At 32.7% G+C, this 12,610-nt stretch overlaps 1 protein-coding gene across 3 annotated transcripts in view; it reads right to left on the bottom strand.

The window, feature by feature from the left end:
• Positions 1–492: 492 nt before the first annotated feature.
• Positions 493–12,610, bottom strand: part of MARS2 (methionyl-tRNA synthetase 2, mitochondrial) — a 29,119-nt gene continuing 17,001 nt past the window's right edge. The window contains exons 2-5 of one of the 3 annotated variants that reach the window (XM_035007454.1): positions 11,821–11,926; positions 10,277–10,333; positions 2,010–2,095; positions 493–520 (exon numbers count right to left, since the gene is read on the bottom strand). The gene's annotated coding sequence lies outside the window, so the exon portion shown is untranslated. Of the gene's footprint in view, positions 521–1,590; positions 2,096–9,815; positions 10,334–11,820; positions 11,927–12,610 lie in introns of those variants that run through there. The other 2 variants (XM_035007453.1, XM_035007456.1) reach the window with 2 other exon arrangements.

Consider the following 12,610-nt stretch of genomic DNA (forward strand, 5'->3'; position numbering starts at 1 on the left):
AAACTGATTAAAAAACAGGGCGAAGGCCTTAATAGACCCCTCACCAAAGAAGATATACAAATGGCAAATAAGCATATGAAAAGATACTTAACATCGTGTGTGAATAGGGAATTGCAAATTAAAATGAGATACCACTACACACCTATATTACAATGTCAAAAATACAAAGCATTGACAACACCAATGCTGACAGGGATGTGGAGCAACAGGAACTCTCATTCATTGCTGGTAGAAATGGTACAACCAGTTTGGAAGACAGTTTGACAGTTCATTATGAAACTAACCATACTCTTACACAGAATCTAACCACACTCTCAGATATTCACCCAAATGAGTTGAAAACTTATGTTCATGGGGCACCTGGGTGGCTCAGTCGGTTAAGCATCTGCCTTCAGATCTCGGGGTGCTGGGATTGAGCCCCACATCAGGATCCCTGCTCAGCGGGGAGCCTGCTTCTCCCTCTGCCTCTGCCTGCTGTTCTGCCTGCTTGTGCTCTTGCTCGCTCTCTGTCAAATAAAATCTTAAAAAAAAAAAAGAAAGAAAGAAAGAAAGAAAGAAAACGTATGTCCACACAAAAACCTGCATATAGATGTTTATAACCACTTTATTCACAACTGTCAAAACTTGGAAGCAACTAAGATGCCCTTCAGTAGGTGAATGGATAAATTGTGGTAATATCCAAACAATGGAATATTATTGAGTGATAAAAAGAAATGAGCTATAAAGCCATAAAAGACATAGAGGAACCTTAAATCATATTATTGAAAGAAGCCAGTCTGAAAGCACTACATACTATATGATTTCAACTATATGACATTTTGAGAAAGGTAAAACTATGGAAACAGTAAAAAAGTGAGTGGTTGTTAGGGGATGAGGGAGGGAGAGGTGAATAGAGCACAGAGAATTTTTAGGTCAATGAAACTCTTCTATATGATAGTATCATTGTACATTTGTCCAAACCCATAAAATGTGTAACACCAAGAGTGAAGCCTAATGTAAACTATGGACTTTGGGTAATAATGTGTCAGTGTAGGTTCATCAGTTGTAACAAATGTACCATTCTGACTGCCAGATGTTAGTGGAGGAGGTTACCCATGTATGGGGTTAGGGAGTCTATGGGAACTCTGTACTTTTCTGACCAGTTTTTGCTATGAACTTAAAAGTGTTTTAAAAAATTAAGCCTGTTTTTTTAAATTATTAAGGTACTCAGGTTCTAATCCATATTTTTAATTACTGATTTCCTATATTCAGTAGTATAATTAGTTGTGGATGTGCCCCACATGAAAAATAAACATTGAAATATTGTCAATAATTGTTTCCTATCAGTCCATGATTATACTGTCATAATTAGGACAATCTTTTCTTTGTACTTACATCTTTCTTTAAAAGGTAATGTGCATTATATATAATATACATATTATATATTTACTCATTATAATGTATAACTGTTGGAAGTTTTTGCAAATGGCAATTCATATCACTATTCTTTTTATCTTCTTAATACATTTTAAATGATGGTATATCCCAGCTCAATCAGATTCTCTTAAAGAATTAGGGAATTACACTAATTAAGTTCAGAATCATGTTGCTGCTCTTAAATATACATACCTGAATCTTGTTGCATTTGGTTTTCCTGAAATGTTAAAATTGCATCTGAGATTACATTAAGATAACCAAACTGAATATTATGTCATTTTTTATGCTCAAAATGTTAATGATGATTGTGTACAAGAGATGGGGTCTATATGCTGTCATGAGTACCTTTGTAGCAAAAAAGTTACATACTGATTTCTTAATGGTATTATAGAATAACCACTGTTCTAATCATTTACATTTAATCTTTAGTTCAAGGAAAAGAGTTACTAAGATTCTGCATTGAGTTTTAAAGTTAATTTAGTCCAAAGACCACCCCCCCAAAGAGGCTATGGACAAAAATGTATTACAATATAACTTTATAATCCTATATATTTTATATTTAAAAACATGGTTCTGAGAAGGGATCCATATACCTCAATATACTGCCAAAGGAGTCCACTGCACACATACACAAAAACAGTTAATTTCTTGCAACTATTTATGAAAACCTATGTTGTACCTGTAATATATAGAGAGAAGAAACAAAAATTAAAAAACAAAAAGTTTGCCTCTGTGTTAGAGTCACTTTATTTCACTTGTAACATAAATTTTTGCAAGGAGGAATGTCTTTAGCCACATGTTCCTAATTCTAAGAGCTTTTAAGTCTTCCATACTGGTTGAGGCTATTCAAACTAGGTAAGCAATGACATAGGAAGCAGGCTGATAAGGATAATACCAACCAGACATTGCAAATACAGTTTACCACATTAAATAAACACAAGTTACCACAACAAATATAACAAATGTAATTTTCTATTTAAAAAACACTAATAGTCCCAGTGTTAGAAAGTCAAGGCCTTGGAAGTATTAGAAACAAACTTCAATATTACAAGATAGTTCTTTGTGCTTTTGTAAAGACAGGAAACTCAGTTTCTGATGGTAAAACAGAATAAGTATAGATTTAACTTAAACATTATGGTAACTAGTGCATAGATACTCACTAATCTTATATATCTAAACATGTACCTAGTTAATCCTGTTCTTTGTAGTCTCAAAAACATTAGTTTCAATAGCTTCTGAGTTTCTCTCAAGATTTCTATTAAACTTGTAATGTCTGATTTTGACTTTCATTTAATCAAGCTGAATCCAATGTATTTGAGGTTGGTGATTATTTATTTCCACAATATGGAGTATATACACTCTTTAAATTTAAGGCATCTTATTAAGGTTTTCTTTCATAGATTTTCAGAAGTGCTCGGCCTGAAAATTTCTTTGCAGCCTGAACAGGTTAAAGCAGGAGTCAACAAACTTTATATAAAGGGCCCAACAGTAAATATTTTTAGCTTTGAGGCTACACAGTCTCTATCTCAACTATTTGATACTTGTAGCATGAAAACGACCAATGTTATGCTTCTTTTATGGGGGAAAAGCTATCTTATATGTGTAGCATATTTTATTTGCATATCCAGTTACATATTTCCATTCTGAGTTTGAGCACTTAATTCCCTTGCATTCTGAGTCTGTCATTCCGTCTGATTGGACATTTTTTCTCATTTTGCTCAATCTTCTTTCTTTCCCCTTAGCACACAGGTTACTTGGATAAGCACCTTCTTTTTCACAAGAGTCAACTCATCAAATTTTAATCGCTTACAGAACTGGAAACTTTTTTTGGATACCATCATCCCCTACTTTAAGGATATATGAAAACAAGCAGGAGGATTTTGTATTACATATTTCACTAAAGATATTTTAAATTTATCTGTTTTGGAAAGGCAATAAGGAAGAGTATAGGGGTGTCTTTTCCATTCCATATGAAATTACTGTTCCTTCAGTACTGAGATCTATTCAAACAGCTCATGTAAGACTTATTGCCAAGATTTGATGACTTAGCCAAATTCCAAGGGTCTTATCCTAGTTCTTGTCCTCCTAGATTCTCTTAAATTCAATACTGTCAACAGCCTGTGTTCAAATTTTATTAATTCTCAGATATGGTTCTCTTTCCTTACATTCAGTTTGAGTCAGTATCTCTTTCAAAAATGTATTTCTTCTTTTACCAACTACTAATCATGGCACTATTCCCTTTGCCCTGTAAACTGTCTTATAAGGGAGTTTTCCTGTTTTCTTCTGCACTTTAATAGTGTTTAATAGTGACTCTGACCTTAGTGCTCTGATTCTCTTCCTAATTTAACCCTAAAAAACAAAAAACACCTGAATGAGTGGTCACTCCCTCCTCTAACTCAAAATCACGAATACACAATTTTTTACATTTTATTTTCAGAATCCATACGTCTTAATGTTAGTTTGCTCATCTTTCTTCTCTCCTAAAAATCAAAACAGTACCAGTGATTTTTCTGACCTCTTGATGCTACATGGTCTATTTATATTATTTTATGTCCCCTTTTCAGCTAACTTTATAAAAATGTTTTTCCATTGCCAAATCCCTTTGTTAAGCTCTATTATTGCCTAACCAGATTACTATTTCTTCAAGACCTCTCTATATTCAGGGGCGCCTGGATGGCTCAGTTGTTAAGCGTCTACCTTCGGCTCAGGTCATGGTCCCAGGGTCCTGGGATTGAGCCCTGCATCGGGCTCCCTGCTCAGCGGGGAGCCTGCTTCTCCTTCTCCCACTCCCCCTTCTTGTGTTCCCTCTCTCGCTGTGTCTCTCTCTGTCAAATAAATAAATAAAATCTTAAAAAAAATAAAAGACTTCTCTATATTCAGTTTCCATCCTTCAGTCATGTATACAATCTGAATTTAGGTTTTTTAATCTGAAGTAATTTTTTTCCTCTTAATCACTCTCATCAACTGTTATCCACATCCTTTCTAAATTCCTTACCATTAAATATTATATTCTCCCTTCAGTATTCCCATACTTATCAACCTAAATTATTCATCCACAACTATTTCTAGTTCTTTTCTTCGAGCTATAATGAAGCTGCTCCTGTTCTCCCTAGACATATGAAGTCTTCAAGCAATTCCACTTACATAGAATAGTTTGGCTTCACTTCTCTATTTTTCCTGAGAGTACCAGAGCATATTGCCAATAAGCTGTGAGTAGTTGACCAGGCTTGAATAGCTATATATTACCACAAATTTCATTCATTTACCAGATATTTATTGAGCACCTCCATGTGCTAGCCAGTATTCCAGATACTGAGAATAAAGCAATGAACAATACAGAGTGGTATTGGACAGTATTGAGCAAGCCAGAGAATTCAGGTCAGTCTATAGAGCTTAGCAAACCAGATGAGTTTGAACCCCTAGAGTCACGCTGTCCCCAATATAGTAACCACTAGCCACATAAGGCTAATTTCAATTTTAAATTAATTAAAAATAAATGAAATTTAAAATTCAGTTCCTCAACTGCAACTAGCCACATTTTAAATGCTAAATAGTTCCATGTAGCTAGTGGCTACCATATTTGACAGTGTAGATAGAGAACTTTCCCATCAACAAGTTCTATCAGACAATACTGCTCTAGAGATACTGGAACAAATATGGAAAATTTTGAGCGTATCTAAATTTAAAAATATGTCATGGGACAGCTTGGTTACCTAAATTAGGAGCTGACCAACACTCAAAGTGCCAAAAGGATAGTAGCAACTAGGTGTTTCTTTGACCCAAACTAATCTTAACACAAAAAATTTCAGGATGACACAAATATATGGAATTACTCTATTATATGGCTATCCTACCATTGCCAACTTGAAGGGTACCCTTTGGGTTTTGAACAACTTTCTAAACAGCCTTCTGCCAAATTCCCCTTTTAAAAGCATGTTTTGTTTTGTTTTTTAAGATTTTATTTATTTATTTGACAGAGAGAGAGAGAACAAGTAGGCAGAGAGGCAGGCAGAGGGAGAGGGAGAAGCAGGCCGAGCAGGGAGCCCGATGCGGGGCTCAATCCCAAGACCCTGGGATCACAACTTGAGCCAAAGGCAGCCGCTTAACCGACTGAGCCACCCAGGCACCCCTAAAAGCATGTTTTTAAAACCCACCTAATAATGTTTTCAAAAATAAAAGGAATGTTTTAACTCACTTATTTCTGTGTTGACCTGTTCCTCATTTTTATATACTAAGCATTGTACTGTGACACTAGATTAGAGATTGTCTAAAATAGATTGTAAGCTCTCAGAGAGCAGGAAGCAGTTCTGGAGCCCTCCTCATCTCTAGTCTCTCACTTCTTAACACTCTAATATAATTAGTACACGTTCTGCAAGTATTGAGTAAATGTTCATTGATGTCCTACATTCATCTACCCTAACGATCTTTTTCTTTCCTGTTCAGTCTTTCTGATCTGTATTTTCTTTCTCTTTACTTAACAGACAGTGTGGAGCATTCATTATTAAGACAATTGGGCAGCTCTAGTCCAGCTCAACTGATTTCTTGTCCAATGATCCTTGTGTGGCCGAGATCCAGCTTCAACAAACCGGCTAGAAGCTGCCCGTTGTGATACTTAGGGTTAGTTAATACCTCGCCATACTTATTTATTCCATTATAAGCTGTCTAAATTTGATGAAATTTGCTTTTTCAGCTGTTCTACAGAACTATTTAGGTAGTTGTGGCATGTTGGTTTGTTTATGTGTTAATCTAACTGTAGTGACATTTTCTACAACATGTTTTATCCATTCCATAAATAATAACCACATTGGGAATAGTGAGGTGTCTTTCATTTTCTCTGCTTTGTGTTATTTCTTTCCTTTCAGTCTTTTAGAAGTAATGTTTAATAGTCTTTGCTATTTATTTTAATATTTAGGATGAGTCCTTTCTAATAGAATTTTTAATACTTTCATGCCTTTTAGTATAAGTACATTTGATCTTAATGATTCAGTTCCACTATTTGCTATTTTGTCATTTAATATGCTTTTGTCTAAGTTTTTATTTGTTACTGCTACTCCTTATTTAATTTTGCTTCTGCCATGGTTTTCAAAATTTGAGTAATATTTATACTTTTTTATAACATTTTCCAAATATTAGAAAAAATTCAACATGATCAGTGTTCTTACCTTTTCATGTGATTAATTTGACTGTATTAAACTTTTTCTCTCATATTTGTGATAATGCTGCAGCCTTCCTCTAATATAAGCCATTTGGTACCAAAATTTATATAATATGGATCATCTAATAGAATTGCTTTGATAAAAGAAGGGCTCACCTCTGACATGATCCCATAATGCTGACTGATATTCCACTATATTTTGGCGTTCTTTGAATGCTTTAATCTTTTGAACTTTTCTTCTTATATGTTACCAATATATTCAATTGCAGATATTATTAATATTTAAAAAGACAATTATTTTCATAAAAAAGCAAAACTATTTCCTACACCAAAGGAAAACTTTAAATTCTGATTCTAAAGCCAATTCTTATAAAATTGTTCAAAAGTTACAGAACAAAGCTTAAGTGTTTTTAATCACTAAAATTTCTGTAATAGTATAAAAAAATCCATTTTACATTCATTTGCCTTTTCTTTTACCAACTTCCTAATTTTAGGACAGAAGAGGAAAATCCACAAATATTGGCATTACCTTAATAAATCTCTCTCCTCTCCCCTTTTCCATCCCCAAATATATACATGTTCAACAGCAGAAGCAGAAATGATAGGACTTAGATCCCAAAGATTTTACTGGTGAGTCAAATAGGGTGTTTCTTTGAAACCATAATGAATATGTTTGCCAGCAAAGTGGTTTCATGAGAACAGTAGGACTATATGATTATATACTAGCATACAAGTATCCCATGCACATTATTCTCAGTTTTTAGAAATATAGACTTATTAAATATTAATAGACTTTTAAAGTCCCACAATGAAATATCAAAAGTTTTTGTTCTGTAAATAAACATTATTAACCACTGATGTTAAAGATCTTTTAATAGAACTATCCTTGAGAACAAAAAAAGTTAATGTTTTGATTTTCAAAATGTTAAACATGATGCTAAACAAATCCTGCACTGTTAATAAAAGTTAATGATGTATTATTGGATAAGGAATTTTGATAATAATTGATATCCAAGTATGTTTCTTCCACAGAGCTGTATAGATTATGTGCATACACACATCTACTATGTATATACACATATATAAATTATATACATATACACATTATATACATATGCATATATATAATTCATACATATACACTTTCTTAGAATTTAGCTTTATTTTGAGAAGCTAATTAAAACTGCAGAATTTATTGTCAACCTGTATATATAGAAAACATCATCAACTTTCTTTATGGCCTGGTTTGATAGACCAAACATGTTACTTCTAAAAACAGAATCAGAGGGTAAAAATTCTCCTTATATAACTAAGTAAAGCCCATTTTAATTTTTCTCTTTTCTGCAGTATATCTTCTACACATAAATTTGAGAAGTTTTTATTTACTTAGTTCCCACTTTGAAAGGTCAATCTGAAGACATCTGAAATTCACTGTGTTAGAGTAAAATAGATAATACAAATACATGTACCAATCACAAAGTAATAACTTTGCAACCTGTTTTCCCAAAATCTCTAATACAATCAGAAAGATGGTAGCTTGTCAAAAGATAAAGGATCTTGGAAAATTAAGACTTTAACTTCCTTTCCTGGCAGCTGATTTCAGAAGGATGGCTTAGAAAAAGAGGTATGATTTAGTTTATAGTACTTGCTTTATAAATTTCTGCCAAAAATGGCAGTACAATATTTTCAAACAAATTTATACATAACTCCCAGATGTAGGAGTGTGTTTCATGGATTTATGCTATATTTAACTAAAATAATGAATTGGGGTCATATACACAAAAAAATTTTATATCTTTCCCAGAAATAGTATTTGGATAGTATTAAAATACAGAATCAAAGGACTAGAAAAGACTTTACAGGGACATCCAATCCAACTTTGATATCATGCTTCAACATTCCCTATTGTTATGATAATAAATTGTTGACCCCATAGGCCTATACTTTGACTAAAATGTATTCTGAAATCTCTATAGACTTCTGGGGAAAGGAGCAAAATTTTCCAAAGCGTGGGTGTAATAGTCTTAATCAGTGCTGTTTCTTTCAACTCTATTCAGTGTTTCCATTCCTATGCATAAATTCCTAAAAATATGCTATCAGCTCTGTCCTTCCATGTTGAGTACCACTCTCTGATTAGCAGTTACAGTTATTGCTGTTTGTTGGACCTGCTATATGTGTTTTTGTCTCTTTGCTTTTATGTATTGCATAAAGTTGCTAATATTTCCTGCATTCTTATGATTCCTCTCAGAAATCAAGTGCCATTCAAGACTACTTGTTTTCACATTGTCATTTTTGTCCTTTCCACCTGATAATAATCCTTCTTCAGTTTTCTGTATACTGGTTATCTTGATACCTACTTTCTGACCTGTCAGGATAAATAGCAGGCATCGATTTTAAATTAGTGAACTAACAGATTAAGGTTTTCCAGTTTTACCATTCTTTTTAGGTATGCTGCTTAAAATAATATCAACTAATATAATACCAAGCCTGATTGTATTGAAGTAAAGATACACAGTAACAGGCTGAATAGTCATTAAAATATTTTATCTAAGCTAGTGAGTGATACTATATTGACAACTGACTTATTTTTAAGACATGTAATTAAAATTTTTTCCATCTACTGATTTGTCAGTTTTCCTCATTTGATATGTATTTCTTAGTTAAAACAAGCCACTACTTGATTATTTACTAATATTTTGGTACATAATTTTCTTAGTGAAGCTAGTGTATGTTAACATCAGTTTTGCATTTCTGTCAAGGTATGTACCCATGAGTAAATATCATTTAGTATTTCTCTAAAGATGAGTCATAAACGTCTTGGTGTACTTCTTTCCTTTGGAAAACAGGGATATGAGAAGCTGCCTCCCTATTCCTAGGGAACTAAATCCCTCCCCTTCCTTCCCTGCTAAGAGTTTTTTCCTCACTTCAACCCTTTTACTTACTGGTTTTTGTTTCTCATCAGAGAAAATTTGGGAAGCCCTAGATCTTCACACTTATTTGGAATATACCTACAAGATTCCAGTAGGCCTAAAAAGTGAATTTTTAATAAGAATGTCCTTTGATTAGACTGACTTTTTTCTTCATTTCTTCCTTCATGGAGTAGAAAAGATAAATATATCTCCGAGAATTTTTCTTTTGTGGGGAAAGTAACACTTTTGAAAAGATGGTAATTTTTTGTGTTGTTATTTTGTTTTATAAGGAGAGTCAAGTTTCTGCTCTAAAGTCTAAAGGCTTCAAAATAAATGTCTCAAAGCTTTTAGCATTTATTTTCCTCTGGCATTTTTCTCTAGATCTTTGATAGGTTTCAATATTTTAAGAAGTTTTCCCTTTGGAAAATTCCAAGCTAAAAATCAAACTGTACTCTTCATGTCCCATGAATTCCCTAAGCCTACCAGTTGTCCTCTTTCGATCCGGAAAGAATTCCCTGTCTTTTCATCTGAATGTCTACTTTCCAACTTGTTTTCCAAGTACCATATCCCTGTTGTTTGAATGAATTAAAAAAAACAAACAGCTGAGTGTGCTAACAATGAGAAAGACCTCCCTCCATCTGGTTTTTCCCCATTCTGGCTATTAGCATTCTGAGGTACCTCTATTTCCTATTTTGGATAGAATTTCTCCAAATTTTTAGAGACCCTGATTCTTTTCTTATCTACCCAATTCAATTAACTTTCTTGATTTAAAATGATAGGGCTTAAGGATATTTACTGTGTAGTCATTATTTATGCAGTCATCTCTGGTTTCGTTTTCAAATGTGGCTCTAAACTGAAAGAAAAGAAATGCAATCAAGTATACTTAATTTTGGAAGAGTTTTGCCCCATTCCAACCATATTTAATGATGTTGAAATTCACAGGATATTCCTACAGAAGATATCTACACTGGGCTAAACATATAATCTAATAATACTAACTTGAATTCTAGATTTTGGAAATAAAAGCAAGAGAGAAAACAAGGATCTTTCCTTGCTTCAACTTGACTAAGAATAGGATTAAAGGGAATTCCAATGAAACCAAACAATCCAATTTGTAGAATTTTAACAGTATAATCTAACATAAAAGAAAAAAATCAGGCAATATGGGGAAAGATGTTTTGACTTAAGGAATCCAGCTTAAAAGCAGCTAATTCATGCTTAAGAGTGTCGTCATTGGTTTTCACAGCTTCTTTCCTTCTTTCATTTCTGAGCTTATTGGTACTCTTAAAGCTCTATTTTTCTCACAGTGTTTTCCAATAACAGAGTGAGCATTTTGGAAGTATGAAAAAAGAGAGAACCAAGATAGCTTTTACTTAACGTGGAATGTTATATCCTTTTGATCTTTAATTTATTTTGCTTTATATATTATAAATATATAAAAAGGAAATTTTAAAAGATAATGATCAGGCAGAGTTCCCTCTGTGTCTAACTCCTAAAGAGCAGATGCAACTATGCAGAGTATGTTAGTTAATACACATCTTTTTGTACATCTATGTCTTATTCTTAATTTCAAAAAGGCTATCCTGTTTCCTCAAAGGATTTCGTAGGTGCAACCCTAGATAATAATGAAATGCCGACATTCTGAATTGCACTTTAGCAGATTTGTTTTTGAAGTTAAAAACTTCTTTTGAAGATTCTGATTTATGATATAAACCTAACACTATACAACTCATTTAATCATTCACTTGCTTCTTGAAAATTATTTTCTACATCATTGTCACCTTTGCTTAAATGTTGTAAATCCAATACAAAGAATTTAGTTTTCTTATTTTCTTTTAAATGATAAATTATTTGGGAAAATATCCAAAATTTATTCTAAAGATCATTTCTTCAAATAAATCATTCACTTGGCCTTTCTTTATTAAACATCCTTCAAACTAAACATAGTCATACTCTGTAGGTAAAGATAACCAACAATATAGTTTTCACTGACATGATTTAATCTCAGGTCATGCAGGTTCAAAAGAATCTTGACTCTACTGTTAATAAAGTACAATTCATTCTATTATAATAAGACAAAATTTAATTAGGGTCTATCTGAATAGAGTCATGTGTAAGAATGTAACTACATTTTTTCTCAAATAATTACATACTCAGAAATTCGCCAAGTTCTAATATGAATATTAGATTTAACCTTCTCTGAAATATGATTATATGGATTCGGAATTAGGAGTCCTTGTTCTCCAGCACTTATTTCCTCTTGAATCTCACTCCCAACTTCATTGATGAGCAGCAGACAGGCTTGATTTGATTACCTTTATAGAAATCAAAGCTATTTACCTATGGACAAGGTCCTCTGATGTTTTGTCAATCATATGAAGTTCTGCTTTCACTTTTCTTTGTAGAAATCGTTCTCGACTTTGCTAATCTCTGCTCCAAGTTCTTACTATATGTGGAAATGATATATTCATCATTAAATCAGGACATTTGAGAGTGAAAGGGGACACCAAAAGTAATTAAAATGATACAATTTTTTGAAATATACTTATTAACCAATGAAGAAGTTGATAATAATATACCTATAAAATCATTCTATTCAAAGACTATTTTTCAAAAATATTCTAATAATATATAGGCATAAACCTAGAATGCCCCAGGGAAATTGGAATGTTGGTAACACTATTAATATACTACAAAATGAATGTAACATTAAACTGGGATCAAAAAGTATAGTTAGAAAGGGTTTAAGCCTCAAGGGATAGGCCTTAATTCCTCTATTACCTTAGCCCTTGAAGCTTTATGATTTCTGGTTTAGCCATTGATAACAGCTATATAAATTGAATTATGTTTAGGTATAAGCCTATTTCCCTATGTTATAAACACTAAATCATAGAATCATATTAACTTGAAAACTACAAAGTCTACAACTGTGGAAAATACTCAAGATATCAGTCTTAAAATATTGGTAACTTAACCTTGTAACTAAATTTGCTATATGATAACTAGGTAGTTCTCAAGAAAAGCTTTGGTTTAGTCATTGAAGATTAAAGTCCATGATAATATTCCTTATAAAAATTATATTAACTCTGTTGATAATTTGCTATAAAATCTTGCTTATATTTTTGCTTAC

Source organism: Mirounga leonina, unplaced genomic scaffold (genome assembly GCF_011800145.1).
Source record: "Mirounga leonina isolate KUSES-001 unplaced genomic scaffold, KU_Mleo_1.0 Mir_151, whole genome shotgun sequence".
Taxonomy (NCBI): domain Eukaryota; kingdom Metazoa; phylum Chordata; class Mammalia; order Carnivora; family Phocidae; genus Mirounga; species Mirounga leonina.